The 23,342-nt window shown below is 50.0% G+C and overlaps 1 long non-coding RNA gene across 1 annotated transcript in view; it reads left to right on the top strand.

Moving 5' to 3' along the window:
- The window catches only part of LOC140470970 (uncharacterized), a 31,267-nt gene extending 8,522 nt beyond the window's left edge, over window positions 1-22,745 (top strand). The window contains exons 3-4 of the long non-coding RNA XR_011956815.1: window positions 14,611-14,747; window positions 18,660-22,745. This is a non-coding gene — a long non-coding RNA (uncharacterized lncRNA). The remainder of the gene's footprint in view (window positions 1-14,610; window positions 14,748-18,659) is intronic.
- Window positions 22,746-23,342: the final 597 nt, after the last annotated feature.

The raw sequence follows: 23,342 nt of genomic DNA, 5'->3' as shown, positions 1-23,342 counted from the left end.
TGAGCATATCCCTCTCTCACTGTGTGTGTGCATGTCCCTCCCTCGCTCTGTGTTTTTGTTTGTGTGTGCGTATGTCTGTGTGTCACCATCCCTCACTTTGTGTGTGTGTGTCCCCTCTCGCTTTCTGAGCAATGTCCCACCCTCGCTGTGTCTGCGTGTCTCAACCTTCTTGTGTGTGTGTGTGTCCAACCCTCGCTGTGTGTGTGTGCGTGTGCCCCTCTTGCAGTGTGTGAGGGTGTCCTCTCCTCGCTCTGTATGTGTGTGTATGCATATCACTCACTCACTGTGTGTCTGTGTGTCCGTCCCTCGCTGTGTGTGTGTGTGTGCGTGTGCACGTCCCTCTCTCACTGTGTGCGCGTCGCACTTGCTTTGTGTGTGTGTCCCTCCCTCGCTGTGTGTGTGTCCCTCCCTCGCTGTGTGTGTGTCCCTCCCTCGCTGTGTGTGTCTGTGTCCCTCCCTCGCTGTGTGTGTGTGTGTGTGTCCCTCATCGCTGTGTGTGTGTGTCTGCATGTCCCTCCTTCACTTTGCGTGTGTGTGTCCCTGTCCCTCACTGTGTGTGTCCCTCCCTCGCCGTGTGTCTGCATGTATCCCCCTCACTGTGTGTATGTGTGTGTCCCTCCATCGCTTGGCATGTGTGTGCACCCTCTCAATTTGTGTGCACATGCCCTACCCCTTGCTGTGTGTGTGCTTGTCCCTCCTTCACTGTGTGTCCCTCTCTCGCTATGTGTGTGCGTGTCGCTTCCTCGCTGTGTGTGTGTGTCCCTCCCAAGCTGTGTGTGTCCATGCTCCCTCCCTCGCTGCGTGTCTCAGCGTGTCCCTCCCTTGCTCTGTGTGTGTGTGTCACTCCCTCACTGTGTGTGTGTCCCTCACTCTCTGTGTATGTGCGCATGCATGTCCTTTCCTCACTGACTGTGCATGTCCTTCCCTCGCTGTGTCTGTGTGTGTGTCTCTTCGCTGCGTGTCCCTCCCTCACTCTGCGTGTGTGTGTTCCTCCCTCGCTGTGTGTGTGCGTGTCCCTCCCTTGCTCTGTGTGTGTGTGTGTGTGTGTGTGTGTGTGTGTGTGTGTGTGTGTGTGTGTGTGTGTCCCTCCTCACTGTGTGTATGTGTGTGTGTGTCCCTCTTGCTGTGCGAGTGTGTGCTTGGCCCTCCCTCGTTGTGTGAGCATGTGTCTCCCCCCTCGCTGTCTGGGCGTGTGTCCCTCTCTTGCTGTGTGTGTGTGTCTATGTGTGTCTGTGTGTGTGTGTCACTCTCTCGCTGTGTCTGTCTGTGTTTGTGTGCTTTCTCATGCATGTGTCGCTCCCTCACTGTCTGTGTGTGCGTGTCCCTCCCTCGCTCTGTGTGTGCGTGTCCCTCCCTCGCCGTGTGTCTGCATGTATACCCCTCGCTCTGTGTGTGTGTGTGTGTGTATTTGTGCGTGTCCCTCCTTTGCTTTGCGTGTGTGTGCCCCCTCTCAATTTGTGTGCACATGCCCTCCCCCTCGTGGTGTGTGTGCTTGTCCCTCCTTCGCTGTGTGTCCCTCCCTCGCTGTGTGTGTGCGTGTCGCTCCCTCGCTGTGTGTGTGTGTGTGTCTCCCACGCTGTGTGTGTCCATGCTCCCTCCCTCGCTGCGTGTATCAGCGTGTCCCTCCCTCACTCTGTGTGTGTCCCTCCCTCACTGTGTGTGTGTGTCCCTCGCTCTCTGTGTATGTGCGTGGGCATGTCCTTCCCTCGCTGTGTCTGTGTGTGTCCCTTCACTGCGTGTCCCTCCCTCGCTGTGTGTGTGTGTGTGTGTGTGTGTGTGTGTGTGTCCCTTCCTCGCTGTGCGTGTGTGTGTGTTCTCCCTCAACTTGTGTGTACGTCCCCCTTGCTGTGTGTGTCTGTCCCTCCTCACTGTGTGTGTGTGTGTGTGTGTGTGTGTGTGTGTATCCCTCCTCACTGTGTGTGTGTGTGTGTGTGTGTGTGTGTGTGTGTGTGTGTGTGTGTGTGTGGCCCTCCCTCACTGTGTGTGCATGAGTCTCCCCCTCACTGTGTGTGTGCGTGACCCTCTCTTGCTCTGTGTGTGTGTGTCCATGTCCCTCACTGGCTGTGTGTGTGCGTGCCCCTCTCTCGCTGTGTGTCTGTGTTTGTGTGCTTGGGCATGAGCGTGTCCATCCCTCTCTGTATGTACGTGTCCCCTCTTGCTGTGAGTATGTGTGACCCGTTTACAGTGTATGTGAGTGTCCTTCCCTCGCTGCGTGTGTGTGTGTGTGTGCCCCTTCCTTGCTGTGTGTCTATGCGCGTGTCCCTCCCTTGCTTTGTGCGTGTGTGTGTGTGTGCCTCTTGCTGTGTGTGCGTGTGTCACTTCCTCGCTTTGAGTTTGTATCCCTCCCTTGTTCTTTGTGCATATACCCACCATTGTGTGTCCGCATCGCCCCTCGCTGTGTGAGTGCCTGTCCCGTCTCGCTGTGCGTGCGTGTGTCCCGTCTCGCTGTGTGTATGTGCCCCCTCTCAATTTCTGTGCACATGCCATCCCCCTCACCGTATGTCTGCTTGTCCCTCCTTCCCTGTGTGTGCGCGTGTCCCTACCTTGCTGTTTATGTGCGTGTCCGTCTCTCGCTCTGTGTGTTGGTGTATATCCCTCCCTCGCTGTGTGTGTGCATGTCCTTCCCTCCGTCTGTGTGTGTGCATGTCCTTCCCTCCGTCTGTGTGTGTGTGTCCCACTCTCACTGTGTGTGTCCCCCTCTTGCTGTGAGTATGTGTGTCCCTTTTGCAGTGTATGTGAGTGTCCCTCCCTCGGTGTGTGTGTGTGTGTGTGTGTGTATGCATGCGTGTCAATTCCTCACTGTGCCTGTGCGTCACTCGCACGCTGTATGAGTTTGTGTGTGTGTGTGTGTGTGTGTGTGTGTGTGTGTGTGTGTGTGTGTGTGTGTGTGTGTGTGTGTGTCCCTCCCTTGCTCTTTGTGTATATTCCCCTCGCTGTGTGAGTGCATGTCCCCCCTTGCTCTGTGTGATTGTGTCCCTCCCTCGCCGTGTCAGTGCCTGTCCCACTCACTGTGTGTGCGTGTCCCCTCACTTTCTGTGCACATTTCCTCCCCCCTCGCCATGTGTGTGCTTGTCCCTCCTTCCCTGTGTGTGTCCCTCCCTCGCTGCATGTCTCAGCACGTCCCTCTCTCGCTGTGTGTGTGTGTATCTCTTCCTCGCTGTGTGTGTGTGTACGTGTAACATCCTCACAGTATGTGTTCTTGTGTCACCCCTTCAGTGCGTGTCCCTCACTCGCCGTGTGTGCGCGTGTCCCTCCCTCGCTGTGTGTGTATATGTGTGTATGTGCGTGTCCCTCCCTCTGTGTGTGTGTGTGTGTGTGTGTGTGTGTTTGTGTGTGACCCTCCCTTGCTGTGTGTGCATATCCCTCCCTGGTTGTGTGTGTGCGTGCGTGTCCCTCTCTTGCTCTGTGTGTGTATGTGTACCTCTTGCTGTGCATGTGTGTGCATGTGTCTCCCCCTCGCTGTGTTTGCGAGTGTCCCTCTCTTGCTCTGTGTGTGTCTGTGTTTGTGTGTCCCTGCCTCACTGTGTGTCTGCGTGTATCCCCCTCTCACTGTGTGTGTTTGCATGTCACTCCTTCACATTGCGTGTGTGTGTGTCCCCGTCCCTCGCTCTGTGTGTGTCCCTCACTCTCTCTCTGTGTATGTGCGCATGCATGTCTTTCCCTCACTGTGCCTGTGTGTGTGTCCCTTCGCTGAGTGTCCCTCCCTCACTGTGTGTGTACGTCCTCCCTCACTCTGTGCGTGTGTGCTTGTCCCTCTCTCGCTCTGTTTATGTGCGTGTCCCTCCCTCGCTGTGTATGTATGACTTTCCACCCTTGCTCTGTGTGTGTGTGTGTGTGTGTGTGTGTGTGTGTGTGTGTGTGTTCCTCTTGCTGTGCGAGTGTGTGCTTGGCCCTCCCTCGTTGAGTGAGCATGTGTCTCCCCCCTCGCTGTGTGTGTGCGTGTCCCTCTCTTGCTGTGAGTGTGTGTCCCTCACTTGCTCTGTGTGTGTGCGTGTCCTTCCCTGCCTCACTGTGTGTGTGTTTGTGTGTGTGTGTCACTCTCTCACTGTATGTGTACGTTTCACTCCCTCACTGTGTGTGTGTCCCTCCCTCGCTCTGTGTGTGTGTGTGTGTGTGTCCCCATTGCTGTGTATGTGCGTGTCCCTCCCTCGCTGTGTATGTGTGACGTTTCCCCCTTGCTCTGTGTGTGTTTGTGTGTATGTGTGTCCCTCCCTTGCTCTTTGTGTATATCCCCCTCACTGTGTGAGTGCATGTCCCCCCTTGCTGTGTGTGCCTGTGTCCCTCCCTCGCCGTGTCAGTGTGTGTCCCCTCTCACTGTGTGTGCGTGCCCCCTCTCACTTTCTGTGCACATTTCCTCCCCCTCGTCATGTGTGTGCTTGTTCCTCCTTCCGTGTGTGTGTGTGTGTGTGTGTGTGTGTGTGTGTGTGTGTGTGTGTGTGTGTGTGTCTCCCTCGCTGTGTATGTGTATGTCTGTCCCTCGCTGTGTGTGCCTGTCCCTCCCACACTGTTTGTGCATGTCCTTCCCTCCCTAGCTCTGTGTGTGTGTTTGTGTGTGTCCCTCCCTCGCTGTGTGTGCATGTCCCTCCCTGGATGTGTGTGTGTGTGTATGTGTGACTTTCCCCCCCTGCTCTGTGTATGTGTGTGTGTGTCCCTCTTGCTGTGTGTGTGTCCCACCCTTGCTCTTTGTGTATATCCCCCTCACTGTATGTGCGCATCTCCCCTCGGTGTGTGAGTGCATGTCCCCCCTCGCTGTGTGTGCGCGTATCCCTCCCTCGCTGTGCCTGTGCGTATCCCCAGTCGCTGTGTGTGCGTGCACCCTCTCAATTTCTGTGCACTTGCCCTCCCCCTCGCCGTGTGTCTACTTGTCCCTCCTTCCCTGTGTATGCATATCCCTCCCTCGCCGTGTGTGTGTGTGTCCCTTCCTTACTGTGTGTGTGTACATGTCATATCCTCACTATATGTGTTTGTGTGTCCCCCCTTCACTGCGTGTCCCTCCCTCGCTGTGTGTGTGTGTGTGTGTGTGTGTGTGTAAGTGTGTCTCCTCCCATGCTGTGAGTGTGCGTGTCCCCCTTGCTGTTGTGTGTGTGTGCATGTCCCTCCCTCGCTGTGTATGTGTGAGATCCCCCCCTTTGCTGTGTATGTGTGTGTGTGTGTTTGTCCCTCTTGCTGTGCATGGCCCTCCGTCGCTGTGTGCATGTGTCTCCCCCTCGCTGTGTGTGTGTGTGTCCCTCTCTTGCTCTGTGTGTGTGTGTGTGTTTGTGTGTGACCCTCCCTCGCTGTGTGTGCGTGTCCCTCTCTTGCTCTGTGTGTGTGTGTGTGTGTGTGACCCTCAATATGTGCACGCGTGTGTGTGGCCTTCCCTCTTGTGTGTGCATGTGTCTCCCCCTCGCTGTGTTTGTGAGTGTCCCTCTCTTGCTTTGTTTGTGTGTGTGTGTGTGTGTGTGTGTGTGGACCTCCCTCGCTGTGTGTGCATGTGTCTCACCCTCGCTGTGTGTGCGTGCGTGTCCCTCCCTCGCTGTGTGTGTGCGTGTGCCTCCCCCCTCGCTGGTGTGTTTGCGAGTGTTCCTCTCTTGCTCTGTGTGTGCGTGTTTCTGTGCGCGAGTTCCTCCCTCGCTGCATGTGTCTGTGTTTCTGTGCTTGCACATGTCCCTCCCTCACTGTGTGTGTGCCCCCCACTTGCTGTGAGAATGTGTGTCCCTCTAGGAGTGTATGTGCGTATCCCACCCTCGCTTTGTGTGTGTGTGTCCCTCTTGCTCTGTGTGCGCGTGTCACTCCCTCGCTCTTTGTTTGTGTGTGTTTGTGTGTGTATGTGTCCTTCCATTGCTCTTTGTGTATATCCCCTCATTGTGTCTGCGCTTCCCCCCTCGCTGTGTGTGCGTGTCCCTCCCTCGCTGTGTGTGTGCGTGCCCCCTCTCAATTTCTGTCCACATGCCCTCCCCCTCGACATGTGTGAGCTTGTCCCTCCTTCGCGGTGTGTGCGTGTCCCTCCTTGCAGTGTATGTGCGTGTACCTCCCTCGCTGTGTGTCTGCGTGTATTCCCCTCACCGTAAGCGTGTGTGTTTGTCCCTACCTCGCTGTGTGTGGGCGTCTCTCCCTTGCTCTGTGTTTGTGTGTGTGTATGTGTGCGTGTCCCTCCTTCGCTTTACGTGTGTGTGTCCCCGTCCCCCGCTGTGTGTATGTGCGCGTCCCTCCCTCGCTGTGTGTGTGTGTGTGTGTGTCCCTCCCTCGCCGTGTGTCTGTCTGTATTCCCCTCACTGTGTGTCTGTTTGCGTGTCCCTCCCTCGCTTTGTGTGTGTGTGCCCCCTCTCAATTTGTGTGCACATGCCTTCCCCCTCGCTGTGTGTGTGCGTGTCCCTCCCTCGCTGTGTGTGTGCGTGTCCCTCCCTCGCTGTGTGTGTGCGTGTCCCTCCCTCGCTGTGTGTGTGCGTGTCCCTCCCTCGCTGTGTGTGTGCGTGTCCCTCCCTCGCTGTGTGTGTGCGTGTCCCTCCCTCGCTGTGTGTGTGCGTGTCCCTCCCTCGCTGTGTGTGTGCGTGTCGCTCCCTCACTGCGTGTCTCAGCGTGTCCCTCCCTCGCTGTGTGTGTGCGTGTCGCTCCCTCACTGCGTATCTCAGCGTGTCCCTCCCTCGCTGTGTGTGCATGTCCTTCCCTCTCTGTCTGTGTGTGTGTGTGTGTTTCCCTTCGCTGCGTGTCTGTGCGTGTCCCTCCCTCGCTGTGTGTGAGTGTGTGTGTGTCCCTCCCACGCTGTGTATGTGCATGTCCCCTCCCTCACTGCGTGTCTCAGCGTGTCCCTCCCTCGCTGTGTGTGCATGTCCTTCCCTCACTGTCTGTGAGTGCGTGTGTGTGTGTGTGTCCCTTCGCTGCATGTCTGTGTGTGTCCCTCACTTGCTGTGTGTGTGCGTGTCTCTTTCCTGCTGTGTGTGTGCGTGTCCCTCCCTCGCTGTGTGTGTGTGCGTGTCCCTCCCTCGCTGTGTGTGTGTGCGTGTCCCTCCCTCGCTGTGTGTGTGTGCGTGTCCCTCCCTCGCTGTGTGTGTGCGCGTGTCCCTCCCTCGCTGTGTGTGTGCGCGTGTCCCTCCCTCGCTGTGTGTGTGCGCGTGTCCCTCCCTCGCTGTGTGTGTGCGCGTGTCCCTCCCTCGCTGTGTGTGTGCGCGTGTCCCTCCCTCGCTGTGTGTGTGCGCGTGTCCCTCCCTCGCTGTGTGTGTGCGCGTGTCCCTCCCTCGCTGTGTGTGTGCGCGTGTCCCTCCCTCGCTGTGTGTGTGCGCGTGTCCCTCCCTCGCTGTGTGTGTGTGTCCCTCCCTCGCTGTGTATGTGTGTCCCTTCCTCGCTGTGTATGTGTGTCCCTTCCTCGCTGTGTATGTGTGTCCCTTCCTCGCTGTGTATGTGTGTCCCTTCCTCGCTGTGTATGTGTGTCCCTTCCTCGCTGTGTATGTGTGTCCCTTCCTCGCTGTGTATGTGTGTCCCTTCCTCGCTGTGTATGTGTGTCCCTTCCTCGCTGTGTATGTGTGTCCCTTCCTCGCTGTGTATGTGTGTCCCTTCCTCGCTGTGTATGTGTGTCCCTTCCTCGCTGTGTATGTGTGTCCCTCTCTCGCTGTGTGTGTGTCCCTCCCTCATTGTGTGCGTGTGTCCCTCCCTCGATTTGCGTATGTGTCCCTCCCTCACTGTGTGTCTGCGTGTATCCCCTCACTGTGTGTGTGTGTGTGTGTGTGTGTGTGTGTCCAAAATTTGCACCATCAGTGAACTGGCCATCATAAATTGACTGTGGTATTCAGGAATATGTGGTTTAAGTAAGTTCACCACGAGAAATTCAGGGTTTAATGTATAGGTAGAGGGGTGGGTCTGGGTAGGATGCTCTTCAGAGTTTTGGAATGGACTGGTTGGGCCGAATGGCCTGGTTGCACACGATGGTGATTCTATTCAGGTTATTGTCCAGCCCTGTCAACCATCCCTATCTCTTACACCTGACCTTCTCCCCAATATTCTCCTTAACACAGTAATCTCCTCCAGACTCTAAAACACTCCTTGTCTATGTAACCTTCTCCAGTCCTTACAAAGATCGATATGTCTGTCATCTCTTCCTGCTTTTCGAACCCTCCCTATAACTATTACCATTTGGTACAGCACTCCCAATCATTGTTCCCTCTTGAAACTCCCATAAACATTTGTGTCTCTGAAAACTCATCTGGACTGTCTCAACTTCCCTTTGACAGTTACGTGCTGAGACCTGGTCTATTTCAGTGAAGTAATTAAGTCTTGGCAACAACTCGCTGTTATAATCTCCCTCCAGCCTTACAGCACTGAGGATCTGTAGAAGGTCTTTTCAACCCGACAGCCATCCCTGTGTCTGTAATCTCCTCCACTCCCCACAATACATTCTCTCTGAGCTCCTCTGTAGTCCACTAAACACTCCCTAACACTGTCTGTATCAGTATAACCTTCTCCAAAACACACAACCTTCTCTATCTGTGTAAATCCCTAAACCGGACCCTATCCCTCTCAGCTCCGTCTAACAATACAACTCTCCATGTCTGTGTATTCACCTTCAGCCCCTACTCTCCTCCCGATCTGTGTAACCTTCTCCATGCATTTTTGCTTCAGTCTCTTCAACTGTCCCTGTCAGTGTAACCTCTTCCAGACGAGAGAACTCTCCTCTTTTTGACTTACTCAGACCACACAGCCCTCACTATCTATAACCTACTCCTGTCTGAGAAACCTACTTCTGCAGTTGCTCCAACTCTCCATAAGCTTCTGCAGCTCTTACATCCCTCCCTATCTACCAAATCTCTTCCAGTCCCTAAACACCAACAGTCTGTGGAGACCCGACCACCATCCCTATCAGTGTAATCCTCTCAGGTCTCTGCAGTAATCCTGATCTGTCGAACTCACTCCATGCCTGTGCCTCTCCCAATCCGGTCCCTACAAAATGCACTATCATTTTAACACCCTCCTGTCACTATCACCCCCATGTCAATGTAAGCTCCTCCTGTGTCTCCACCATCTACCCATCTCCATAACCTTGTCCAGCTCTTACACCATGATCTGTTTAAACGTCACCTTCCTCTACAACTTCCTCCTGTTTGTGCTATGCTCCCTTATCTGTGAAACTGTTTCTGACCAAAATTGCTATCCCAGTCTCTGAAAAGAAATCCAGATTCCACAGCCTCCATAACCCCCAGAACCTAATCCTTCCTATGTCTATAAACATCGTTAGTCACGATACCCTGCATATCTCTGTTTGTTCTTCCAGTCGATACAAATATCTTTATCTCTGTAATCTGCTCAGCTCCCTAAAACAGTCCCTGTCTGTGATTCAGCCCTGGCCTACAAACATTCTTATCCCTGTAAACTTCTCTATCCCTCCTAACATTCCCATCTCCATGAATCCCTGTCAGCCCTACAGCTCTCCACATTTCTGTAACCGCCTGTGGCTCTATGGTCCTCCTTCCCTGTGAAACCACCTCCAGTCCCCACATCCCTCCCAATCTGGGTCCTCTGCTCCAGATCAGACCATTGCTGTCTCTGTAAACACCTCCGCCCCTGACAACTCTTCCCATTTGTGTAACCTCGTTCAGACCCCATACTCTCCAGCTTCCTGAATCCTCTTCCTGCATTGCAACCAAAACCATGTTTGTGTAACAATCTCAAGTGCTTAAACCTCCCCAACTCAGTAACCTTTTGCAGTCCTAACAAAACACCTAAACTGTGAAACCGCTCATTTCCCTACAATCCTCCCTCCCTCCCTCCCTCCTCAAATGCCTTCATCACCATGAAAACTCACAATTACTGAAGCCTCCTTTTGGCACTGCAAACCTCCTAATATCTGCAAAATCCTCGTGTCCTGATATCCCTCCCTATCTCTGTAACTCCCTCCACCCTCCAGTGTCATTCTGGGGAGCATGGGAGAGGAGAGAACGTTTGTAGAGTTTGGACCATATTACGGAGGTAGAATTCTGGGAATTACAGATTTAGTTTTATGTCTGTGGTGTGCAGATTATTGGCGAGGACTCTAAAGACAGGATTTACGACTACTTGGAAAACCATAGTTAAATTAGCCACAGTCAGTATGGGTTTGTGAGCGGTCAGGTCATGCCTCACAAACCTTATTGAATTCTTTGAGGATATGGCAGAATATGTTGATGGCTCATTCAGAAAAGAAGGAAAATTGGGATACAGGGAAATCTGTCTGTCTGGATACAGGATTGGATGGCCCAGAGAAGACAGAGGGTGGCAGCAGATGGACAGTATTGAGCCTGGAGCTCAGTGACCAGTGGTGTTCTGTAACAATCAGCTCTGGGACTCTGCTCTCTGTGATTTTTTGTAAATGACTTGGATGTGGATGTTGGAGAGTGGGTTAGTAAGTTTGCCAATAACGTGAAGTTTGGTGGAGTGGTGGGGAATGTGGAGAGCTGTTGTAGAATGCAATGGGACATTGACAGGACACAGAGCTGGGCTGGAAGTGACCGATGGAGTCCAATCTGGAAAAGTGTGAAGTGATTCATTCTGGAAGGTCGAATTTAAATACAGAATACAGGGTGAAAGGTAGATTACTTGCCAGAGATCATGGGGTCAGTGTCAATAGATCCCTCAAAATCGCCACGCACGTTGGTAGGGTTGTTAAAAAGGCACTTGTTGTGTTGGCTCCCCTTAGAAGGGGATTGACGGTAAGAGCCGTGAGGTTTTACTGCATCTTTATAGCGTCCTGGTGAGACCACACTTGGAATATTGTGTTCAGTTCTGGTCCCCTGTTTACAGGAAGGCTGTGCACGTTTTAGAGAGCGTACACAGGAGATTTACCAAGATGCTGCCTGTAATGGAGGTCAGTTCTTACAAAAAAAGGTGAGGGAGCGAAGGATTTTTTCATTGGAGTGAAGAAGGGGGCGGGGCGACTTTGTGGATGTGAACAAGATGATAAGAGGCACAGAGTGAGTGAATAGTCAGAGACTTTTCCTCCTTTGGCATAAATGGCTATTACAAGGGGGCGTAACTTTAAGGTGAATGGAGGATGGATAAGAGGATAGAGAATGGTAGGTGGTTGGATGGACTGCCAATGGTGGTAGTAAAATTAGGCACATCTGGGACATTTAATAGAATCTTGGACAGACACATGGATAATAGTAAAATGAAGGGGATGTAGTTTATTTTGATCTTACAGTTGGATAAAAGGTTGGCATGAAATCATGGCCGAAGGGTCTTGGGCTGAACTGTTCTGTGTTCTGTGTTCTGTCTGGTAAACTGGGTAATAAGCTCAGATCAGTGTCAAAGGATATGGCTTTCAGGAGGAGCTCGTGAACTGGATACAAAATTTGCTTGATGGTAGGAGACAGAGGGTGGTGGGAGGCATGTTGTTTTTTTCTGGCTGGAGACATGTGACCAGCGGTGGAGTGGGTCCACTGTTGTTTGTCATTTGGATAAATGGTTTGGATGGGAATATTGGCTTCCTGGTAAGTAACTGTTTTGTGTGACACTGAAATTGGTGGTAAAGTGGATAGTGGAGAATGTTATCTGTGATACAACAGGATGAACAGTACTGCTGGGATAGTGGGCTGAAGAATAGCAGATGGAGTTTAATTAGATAAAGGTGAGGTGTTCCATTTTGGTGGAACAAACCAGGGTGGGACTTGTACAGTTATTGTTCGGGCCCTGGATCGTGTTTTCAGTCAGAGATCCAGTGACCCAGGTACACATTTCTTTGAATGTGGTGTCACAGGTAGACAGGCTGGTGAAGAAGGCATTTGGGATGGTTACCTTCATTCGGGAGAGCATTAAGTGTAAGAGTTGGGATGTCATGTTGTGGCTGTAAAAGACGTTGGTGGGGCCACCATTAAAACATTGTTGATCAGTCGGAAGAACTCATCTAGTTCACTAACCTCCTTTAGGGAAGGACATCAAATATTCTAACCTGGTCTGGCCAACATGTGACTCCAGACCCACAGCAATATGACTGACTCTGAGCTGCCCTCTAGGTAATTAGCAGAGGGGCCAAATAACGTTGTTCCAGGCAGTGACACCCACATCCCATGAATGAATAAATAAAAATACCCATGTCCCTCCGTCCCTCTGCAAACCCCTCCAGCTGCAGAAATCCGTCCTGGCTTTGTAACACCCTGACCACTCTCTGTAACACTCTCACCACCTCCAGCACATTCATCTCTCCCTGTTCCTATCGTGTCATTAAACCTTGACAATGATTCCCCTTCCCACAGCCCTCCTCCTGCGAGCAGACCCATTGCAATTACTCCTAAAACACTCTCTCACTTCAGGCTTTTAAGTACTTTTTGGTGATCTTCTCAGCCTCATAATCTAGTATGATTCGTTTTGTCCTGAGTAAAGGATCAGTGGGAATTTCTTGCTGAGGTTTTTACTGTTTCAATTGAATGTCCTTTTGTTGAGTATTTTGCATTGTCCCTTCAAATATTTTCCACTGTTCATTTACAGGCACATATTTCAGTCTGTTTCCCGTGTTTACCTTGGTCAGTTCTCCTGTCAAACTCATGTAATTGTCTATTTTTATTTCTAGTTGCAGATTTCCTTTCTGTGAATCACTTTAAAACTTTATTTATTTTAACTGCACTTTACCACATTTCCCGAAGGATCTCTGCAGGTGACATTACTCATTCACTAAGTTTCATTACATGGTCGCTCTGCGATAGTTATGTCCCTTAACAGTTGCACAATGTGTCTTTCAAAGAAACACTGAAAAAAAATTCACCAAACTCATCTTCCAATATCAATGGTGACTGTGTGATTGTCCCAGATTATACAAATATTGAAGTTTCCCAAAGTTATCACAATGTGTTTGTTAAAAAAATTCCAATGAGTTCGTGTGTAATGCAGTGCTGAACAATGGAATGCTGTTCAGTGGCTAAAACTGTTCTGCTGCTTGTGACCTTGGCAAGTAGTAGCCAGAATGTACATTCAGACTGACTCTACTTCATGATCTGAGGCCAAATGCTTTCTCTGTAATGCCTTTGGTATCCATTATTGTTATCGTTGCCCATTTTGCCTGAGTTTGCACAAGATTACAAACCACTGAATATTTTTGTTCACCCTGTATCCATGTCTCCCTGGTGTCTAAACCTCTTTTATCTCTGTGTCACAAATACTTCGACCATATTGCAGCAACGTTGTCCGTTTAAAAAAAAAACATAATATATTCTCTTCCACAATTTTCCGTCACAAATCTATTTGCTGATGTACAATTTTAGATGAGATTACTTACAGTGTGGAAACAGGCCCTTCGGCCCAACAAGTCCACACCGACCCGCCGAAGTGCAACCCACCCATACCCTTACATTTACCCCTTACCTAACACTACGGACAATTTAGCATGGCCAATTCACCCGACCTGCACATCTTTGGACTGTGGGAGGAAACCGGAGCACCCAGAGGAAACCCACGCAGACACGGGGAGAACGTGCAAACTCCACACAGTCAGTCGCCTGAGGCGGGAATTGAACCCAGGTCTCTGGCGCTGTGAGGCAGCAGTGAGAACCTCTGAGCCACCGTGCCGCCCCGATAAGTCAACACTGACCCTCCGAAGAGCAGCCCACCCAGACCATTCCCCTACACCTAACACTGTGGGCAATTTTCCATGGCTAATTCACCTAACCTGCAACTTTTTGGACTGTGGGAGGAAACCGGAGCACCCGGAGGAAACCCACACAGACACGGGGAGAATGTGCAAATTCCACACAGACAGTTGCCTGAGGCGGGAATTGAGCCCGGGTCTCTGGTGCTGTGACGCAGCAGTGCTAACCAATGTGCCATCGTGCCGCCCTCAACGTAAAAATTTTAGTTAAACTCTGTCTCCTCCTGTTCCTTTCTGCTTGTCTTCAGTCATATTCCCATGCTGCTCCCATACTTCACCTTTCTGCTGTGGTTTTGGAAAGATCCTTTCACTTGAATCCTGTCCCGGCATCCTCTCTGTCAGTTTAATGCCCTGTCCATAAACCTACCAACATGATTGGCCAGGACACTGCTCCTAGCACAGTTCCAGAGGGACCATCCTAATAGATTTTTTTAAAATCAGGTATGGGATGTGTGAGTCTCTGTCTGACCAGCCTTTATTGCCCAGTCCCAGAAGCCCTTGAACTGAGTAGCTTGCTCGGCCATTTCAGAGGGTAATTGAGGGGCAAACCCTTTGCTGTGGGGATGTCGTGCAGACCACGTGAGGATGGGCAGATGTCCTTCTCTAAAGGACAAGTGTTTGGATTTGTTGTACATCAGTAATGGTTTCATACTTATTTGTGGATTGTTAATTATTATTTTTAAAATTATTGATTTCAAGTGTCTCCTTTTCAGATGGCGGGATTCAATCCTGCCTCCCCTGAACATTAGCTGAGGTTTTGGATACATTCTCTCGCAATAATACCACTAGGCCATTACTTCACCTGCTCACTGGGTGCTCATCCCTGAGCACTGATTCCAGGGCATCATGAAGCTAAACCCATTCTTCCGACACAATTGTGTGATCCTGACATCTTCCAGCAATCTGGGACTATTACTTAATATCGCACCATTTTCCAGATCTCTGTGGGACTCTGTGCCATTCTCCATGTGTAACCTTCACTGCATCTGTTTAATTTCCCATTCTGTCTATTTCTCAGTCTCCTGTAGGTACTCAGGAAACTCCTGAATCAATAGCCTTCCCAGCTGCTGGGTGGGTCGTCCCTCACCTCATTGAACGCAGTTGGTCTGCCAGAGAGAGACAAAGGGAAAGGAGATCTGGAGCGTTCAATAAATCCAGTGGTGAGGTAAGGTCACCCACAGTGCACAGAGCAAAGAACAATGAGAGGGCTCCAAACATCTGTTAACACAACATGACATAGATACAGTGCTGGAGGGGAGTACAGTACACACACACACCCCAGGCTCAATCACCACACCAATGTAAGTTCTGTTATATTAAAACTCACTTCTCTGCAACAGTATATCTATGGCATGTGTTGTGGTCCAGTGTCTTCGATAATTTTTAATCCTGTAACAGATCCTATCGCTGTAACCTCCTCCTTTCCTGATCGTCCCTCCACATATTTGAATTGTGCTGCATTCCAGACTACCATCCCCATCGCTGTAACTTGCTTCATTGTCTACAACATGCCTTATCTTGGTAGTCTCCTCCTCCAATAAGGTAAAAACATGGACTGCGGATGCTGGAAACCAGAGTCTAGATTAGAGTGGTGCTGGAAAAGCACGGCAGGTCAGGCAGCATCCGAGGAGCAGGAAAATCGATGTTTCAGGCAAAAGCCCTTCATCAGGAACAGAGGCCGGGAGCCTGCAGAGTGGGGAGATAAATAAGAGAGGGGTGGGGATGGGGAGAAAGTAGCATAGAGTCCAATAGGTGAATGGGGTGGGAAAGAAGGTGATAGGTCAGAGTGGAGGATGGGGAAGGTAGCAAAGAGTACAATGGGTGAATGGGGGTGGGGATGGGGGTGATAGGTCAGAGACGAGGGTGGAATGGATAGGTGGGAAGGGAGATAGGCCATTAGGACAGGTCATGAGGGCGGGGCTGAGCTGGAAGGCTGGAGGTGGGGTGAGATGGGGGAAGGGGAAATGAGGAAACTGGTGAAGTCCACATTGATGCCCTGGGGTTGAAGTGTTCCGAGACGGAAGGTGAGGCGTTCTTCCTCCAGGCGTCGGGTGGTGTGGAAGTGGCGGTGGAGGAAGCCCAGGACCTGCATGTCCTCGGCAGAGTGGAAGGGGGAGTTGAAATGTTGGGTCACAGGGCGGTGGGGTTGATTAGTGCGGGTGGCCCAGAGATGTTCCCTAAAGTACTCTGGTGTTCAGTCTCCCCAATGTAGAGGAGACCGCATTGGGAGCAACGGATACAATAAATGATATTGGTGGATGTGCAGGTAAAACATTGGATGTGGAAGGCTCCTTTCGGGCCTTGGATGGTGGTGAGGGGGGAGGTCTGGGCGCAGGTTTTGCAATTCCTGCAGTGGCAGGAGAAGGTGCCAGGAAGGGAGGGTGGGTTTTTGGGGGGCATGGAACTGACCAGGTAGTCACAGAGGGAATGGTCTTTGCGGAAAGTGGAAAGGGGTGGGGAGGGAAATATATCCCTGGTGGTGGGGTCCGTTTGGAGGTGGTGGAAATGTCGGCAGATGATTTGGTTTCTGAGAAGGTTGGTCGGGTGGAAGGTGAGCACCGGGGTGTTCTGTCCTTGTTACGGTTGGAGGGGTGGGGTCTGAGGGCGGAGTTGTGGGATGTAGACGAGATGCATTGGAGGGCATCTTTTACCACGTGGGAAGGAAAATTCCGATCTCTAAAGAAGGAGGCTATCTGATGTGTTCTGTGGTGGAACTGGCCGTCCTGGGAGCATGTACGGTGGATGTGGAGGTATTGGGAATAGGGGTTGGGAATTTTGCAGACGGTAGGGTGGGAAGATGTGTAATCTAGGTAGCTGTGGGAGTCGGTAGGTTTGTAAAAATTGTCGGTGTCAAGTCGGTTGTCATTAATGGGGATTGAGAGGTCCAGGAAGGGGAAGGAATTGTCTGAGATGTTCCAGGTAAATTTAAGGTCAGGGTGGAATGTGTTGGTGAAGTTGCTGAATTGCTCAAACTCCTCGAGGGAGCACGAGGGGGTGCCAATGCAGTCATCAATGTAGCGGAGGAAGAGGTGGGGAGTGGTGCCATTGTAACTATGGAAGATGGACTGTTCTACGTAGCCAACAAAGAGACAGGCATAGCTGGGGCCCATACGGGTGCCCATGGCTACCCCTTTGGTATGGAGGAAGTGGGAGAATTTGAAGGAAAAATTGTTAAGGGTGTGGACAAGTTCAGCCAAACGAATGAGAGTATTATTGGAAGGGTTCTGTTGTGGATGTCGGGAGATGAAGAAACGGAGGGCTTGGAGGTCCTGGTCATGGTGGATGGAGGTGTAGAGGGATTGGATATCCATGGTGAAGATGAGGCGTTGGGGGCCTGGGAAACGGAAGTCTTGGAGGAGTGGAGGGTGTGAGTGGTGTCTCAAACGAATGTGGGTAATTCCTGGACTGGGGGATAGGACAATGTCGAGGTAGGTAGACATGCGTTTGATGGAATAGGAGCATGCTGAGAGAATGGGTCGGCCAGGGTGGTCAGGCTTGTGGATCTTGGGAAGGAGATAGAACCGGGCAGTGTGGGATCCCGGACAATAAGTTTGGAAGCTGTGGGTGGGAGAGCTCCTCCTGAGGTGATGAGGTTCTGTATGGTCTGGGAGATGACGGTTTGGTGATTGGAGGTGGGTCATGGTAGAGGGGGTGGTAGGAGGAGGTGTCTTTGAGTTGGCATCATGGCTTCAGCGGTGTAGAGGTCAGTGCACCAGACTCCCACTGCACCCCCTTTATCTGCTGGTTTGATGGTGAGGTCGGTATTGGAGCAGAGGAAGTGGAGGGCTGCACGTTGTGAGGGTGAGAGGATGGAGTGGGGGAGGGGGTAGATAGGTTGAGGCGGTTAATGTCTCGGTGGAAGTTGGAAATGAAGAAATCGAAGACAAGTAATAGGCCAGCGCGGGGTGTCCAGGTGGATGGAGTGTATTGGAGGCCGGCAAAGGGGTCCTCAGAAAATAGGTGGGAGTCTTCATTGTAAAAGTCAGCTCTGAGGCGGAGGTGGTGGAAGAAGTGTTCGATGTCACGGCGTGTATTAAATTCATTGATGTGTGGATGGAGGGGGATAAAGGTGAGGGCTTTGCTGAGGACTGATCATTCGTCCTCAGTGAGGGGGGGTCAGGGGGAATGGTGAAAACTCTGGTGGACTGGGAGCTGGGACCAGGCATAGGTGTGGAGCTGGGGGAGGCGACGGAGCCTGTAACTGGAGTGGGTGTGGTGTTAGGGGGAATGGGGATGGAGTCATGAGCAGGGGTGGTGTTCCCCTCAGGGTACTGGGGGCAGGGATGCTGACGGTGGGACTTGGAGGTGGTGTCAGCAGAATGCAGGTGAGTGGCGTTGGTGGGGGCGGAAGTGGTGGCAAACATGGCAGTGGGGGGGCGTGGAAGTCACTGAGTGTGTGACATCAGCGAAGATGTGAGGGGCGGAAGTGATGTCACTTGTGGTGTATGAGGAATTGTGAGGGGCAGAAATGGCATTTACTTTATTTTAACCAATAATTTCCTGTCACAAATCTGTTTGACAATGTCATATTTTAATTAAACTCAGTCCCTTACTGTTTCTTTCTGTTGGTCTTCATCCACATCTCCACGGTGTTCTAATATTTCAACCTTTCTCTTTGGACTTGGGAATATCCATTCACATCAGACCTGTCCCCCTCCTCATCTGTGCCCATTTATAGCACGCTGCATAATCCTGATACCTGGGGAGCCTATCCCAATAAAATAGCTCAGTCTTCCCTGAGTACTGGTAGCAGTGCTCACTGGTCAGAACCACTTCTGATGATACCATTGTGTGATCCTGATACATTCCTGCACTCTGCTGATATCACTGTCTCTCTCCATGTGGTATCCCTAACTGTGTGCGTCTAATTGCAGTCTCTATCAGTGTCTCTCACTCTTGCAGCTACTCCAGATCCTGAGCCAACAGCATTCTCCACTCCAGAGGGAAGCAACTGCGCAGGCCAGGGACGGAGACTGGGTATTTCCAGATCTCTGTGGGACTCAGTGCCATTCTCCACGTGGAACCTTCATTGCATTAATCTAATTTGCCATTCTGTCTACTTTTCTGTCTCTTGCAGGTATTTCTGATGTCCCTGACTCAGCAGAATTCCCAATTCATGAATCGTCCATCACCACATTGAAGACAGTTGGTCAGCCAGAGACAGATGGAGAGGGAGATCTGAACCCTTCAGTAAATCCTGCAGCCGCTAAGATCACTCACAGTAAACAACACAGGGAGGAGTTCGTGGGCTTTAATTCAGACCCTGAGGGCATGATGTAGGAACAATGCTGGGCAAGGAACATGAGAAAATTCTCAGGCTTCATTATCATCATCTTGCCTGTAAATTCATCTGTTCCACAGAACCCTCCCTATGTCTGTCAGTTTCTCCATTGTCTGTTTCATCGATACCACTTCCCCTATCTCTATCAGCCCCTACAATCCTGCTTATCCCTGTAAGCTCCTCATATCAGTAAAACTCTCCAAGTTTCTGCCTTTGCCTTTAATCCCGGGTTCTGTCACATCTCTTCTTTACTGAAGAAAAACAACTCCTCAGTTCCTTTCGCCATCCTGGTCAGTGTAGTCCTTTCCAGACCTGAAAAACCTCCCTGTCTTAGTGACTGTTTTGACCTCCTACTACCTTCATGATCTCTGTAACCTTCCCGTCACGACAACAAAAAAGCTCTTTTCCTTAGTAACCTCCTCCAGCTGTGAGACTCCTCCATGTCTCTGGGCACAAAGCAGAGTGACCCTGCTTCTCTCATAAATTAGTTTCTCATTTCTAATGATGACTATCAACTCTTCCTGTCTCTAAAACGCACTCAGTCTCTGTAAACTCTGCTGGTCCCGATTGATGGAATTTCCTTCGGTAACAACAAACCTTTATACCTTAAATCTCCTCCAGACGCGACCACACAGTTTATTTCTATAACCTCAATGAGTGATAGAGTCCTAGAGATGTACAGCACGGACACAGACCCTTCGGTCCAACCCGTCCATGCCGACCAGATATCCCAACCCAATCTAGTCCCACCTCCCAGCACCCGACCCATATCCCTCCAAACCATTCCCATTCATATACCCATCCAAATGCCTCTTAAATGTTGCAATTGTCCCAGCCTCCACCACATCCTCTGGCAGCTCGTTCCATACAGGTTCCACACTCTGCGTGAAAAGATTGCCCCTTAGGTCTCTTTGATATCTTTCCCCTCTCACCCTAAACCTATGCCCTCGAGTTCTGGACTCCCTGACCCAAGGGAAAAGACTTTGTCTGTTTATCCTATCCTATCCATGCCCCTCATAATTTTGTAAACCTCTATAAGGTCACCCCTCAGCCTCCGAAGCTCCAGGGAAAACCACCCCAGCCTGTTCAGCCTCTCCCTGTAGCTCAAATCCTCTAATCCTGGCATCATCCTTGTAAATCTTTTCTGAACTGTTTCAAGTTTCACAACAATTCTTCCGATAGGAAGGAGACCGGAATTGCACAAAATATTCCAACAGTGGCCAGACCATTGTGCTGTACAGATGCAACATGACCTCCCATCTCCTGTACTTAATACTCTGACCAATAAAGGAAAGCATACCAAATGCCGCCTTCACTCTTTTATCTATCTGCGATTCCACTTTCAAGGAGCTATGAACTTGCACTCCAAGGTCTCTTTGGTCCGCAACACTCCCTAGGACTTTCCCATTACGTGTATATGTCCTGCTAAGACTTGCTTTCCCAAAATGCCGCACATCGCATTTATCTGAATTAAACTCCATCTGCCAGTTAGCCCATTGTCCCATCTGGTCCAGATCCTGTTGTAACCCTCTTCGCTGTCCACTACAGCTCCAATTTTGGTGTCATCTATAAACTTACTAACTATTCTCCTTTTACTGTTTCAAGACATCCAGCACTTCTTCCTCTGTTTCTCTGGACATTTTGCAAGATGTCACCATCGATTTCCCTACAGTCTATATCTTCCATATGAATTTCTACAGTAAATACTGATGCAAAATATTCATTTCGTATCTCCCCCATTTTCTGCGGCTCCACACAAAGGCCGCCTTTCTGATCTTTGTGGGGCCCTATTCTCTCCTTCGTTACCCTTTTTTCCTTTAATATATTTGTAAAAACCCTTTGCATTCTTCTTCATTCTCTTTGTCAGACCTATCTCATGTCCGCGTTTTGCCCTCCTGATTTCGCTCTTAAGTATACTCCTACTTCCTTTATTCTCTTCTAAGGATGCACTCGGTCTACCCTGTCTATTCTTGACATATGCTTCCTGCTTTTTCTGAACCAAACACTCAATTTCTTTAGTCATCCAGAATTCCCAATAATTACCAGCCTTCCCTTTCACCCTGACAGGAATATACGTTCTCTGGATTCTCATTACCTCATTTCTGAAGGCTTCCCATTTTCCAGCCGTCCCTTTAGCTGCGAACATCTGCCTCCAATCAGCTTTCAAAAGTTCTTGCCTTATACCGTCAAAATTGGCCTTTCTCCCATTTAGAACATCAACTTTTAGATCTGGTCTATTCTTTTCCATCACTATTTTAAAACAAATAGAATTATGGTCGCTGGCCTCAAAGAGCTCCCCCACTGACAGCTCACTCACCTGCCCTGCCTTATTTCCTAAGAGTAGGTCAAGTTTTGCACCTTCTCTAGTAGGTACATCCACATACTGAATCAGAAAATTGTCTTGTACACACTTAACAAATTCCTCTCCATCTAAACCTTTAACACAATGGCAGTCCCAGTCAATGTTTGGAAAGTTAAAATCCCCTTCCTTACCTACCCTATTATTCTTACAGATAGCTGAGATCTCCTTACAACTTTGTTTGGCAATTTCATTTTGACTATTGGGGGGTCTGTAATACAATTCTAATAAGCTGATCATCCCTTTCTTATTTCTCAAAAATGCCACTCCCCTTCTCTCTTGCCTCCCTTTCTATCCTTCCTGTAGGATTTGTATCCTGGAACATTAAGCTGCCAGTCTTGCCCATCCCTGAGCCATGTATCTGTAATTGCTGTGAGATCCCAGTCCCATGTTCCTAACCATGCCCTGAGTTAATCTGCCTTCCCTGTTAGGCCCCTTGCATTGAAATAAATGCAGTTTAATTTATTAGTCCTCCCTTGTCCCTGCCTGTCCTGACTGTTTGACTCCCTTCTGTTCTCAGCTGGACCCGTCTCAGATCGAGCTCCCAAAATCCTCCCTGTGATTGTTATCACGTCCCATCCCTGCATTCCTCCAAAATCCATGTAGAGTCCTACCATTCCTAAAACCCACCTGTATCTGTCACCTGTCCCAGCTTCCACATCCCTCCCTATCTCCCTATCTCCGTAAGACACCATCCCCCCACCCACCCCCGTCCCAGTTACTACATCCCGCTGTATCACGAAATGCCAGTAGTCACTATAATATCAGAGTAAGGTGTGAAAGCAGGAATACTGTACTGGGTTAAATGATCAGTCGTGATCACATTGAATGGTGGGACCGACTCCGTGGTCAAATGGCCGATACCTGCTCTTCTTTCCTGTGCTTCTCTATAAACATACGATCCATATAACCTCCTTCAGTCCCCACATCCCTCCCTCTCTCCATAAACTCATTCAGTCCCCATGACTCTTCCTATCCATGTAACCTGAATCATTCCCCAGAAACCTCCCTAACTTCATAACCTCCAAAAAGCCCCACGACCCTCCCTATCTCCATAATCACATCCTGACCCAACGACCCTCCCGTTCAGAGTAACCTCCTTCAATCCCCATGATCCTCCTGATCTGTGCAACCTCCTTCAGGCCCAACAGCCCTGCAGATCTCTTTGGCCCCTTTCAGGCCCCACATCACTCCCTATCTCCATCATGTTCTTCAGTCACCACTGCACTCTCTGTGTCCATAATCTCATACAGTCCCCACATCACTCCCTATCTCCATAATTTCCTTCAGTCCCCACGACCCTCCTTATTCCCAAAACATCTATTACCTGTTGAACCTGTAAGCTACATTTTTCAGATTGATAAACACGAACTCCCATAACCCTTTCTGCTGCCAGTCTGAAACCAAACAGTGTTAACCTGATAGTAGGTCGGTAGCTGAAATATGTTTGAAAGGGTATGTCAATGAACAATAACTGGACCCTTAGAAACGCTTTTAATAAAAAGAGAATATGTTTTTGAGCATGTTGGATTTTATTTTTATTGGTGAGAATATAAATGGCAGAATAGATACGGGTGTAGGAGTGGTTGTACCGAGGAAACGGTTTATTTGAATTTTCAGAAACCTTTACACAAGTTTCAATAAGGGCTAAAGAGTAACTTGTTAGAGAATAGGGCACCTTAACTGTCAGGACATGGGTGAGATATTAGACGAAATAGTGTTGTCAGAATTTACTGTGGAGAAAGACATGGAAACTCGGGAAGTTGGGGACATAAATAGTGATGTCTTGGAAAGAATCCTCACCAGAGAAGAGAAAGTGCTGCAATATTAAAATAAAAAAAGGTAGATCAATCCTCAGTCACTTGTTAGTTTGATCCTAGAATATTGTGGGAATCTGGGGAAGAGATTGCAGTGTCCCTAACAGAGATATTTATATTATCAACATACACAATGAGTTACTGGAAGACTGGAGGGTGTTCCATCACTTTAAGGCTTCAGGGAGCAGCCAGGAAATCACAGCCCAGTGATCCACTGGTATGTTGTTGGAGGAGATTCTGAGAGAAATGAGCTACATATATTTGGAAAGGCAAGGGCTGATTAGAGATAGTCAGCATGGCTTT

The sequence above is a fragment of the Chiloscyllium punctatum genome, chromosome 52, assembly GCF_047496795.1.
Source record: "Chiloscyllium punctatum isolate Juve2018m chromosome 52, sChiPun1.3, whole genome shotgun sequence".
Classification (NCBI taxonomy): domain Eukaryota; kingdom Metazoa; phylum Chordata; class Chondrichthyes; order Orectolobiformes; family Hemiscylliidae; genus Chiloscyllium; species Chiloscyllium punctatum.
The sequence above is the reverse complement of the archived record's forward strand: the minus strand, read 5'-3'. Positions and strand labels throughout refer to the sequence as shown.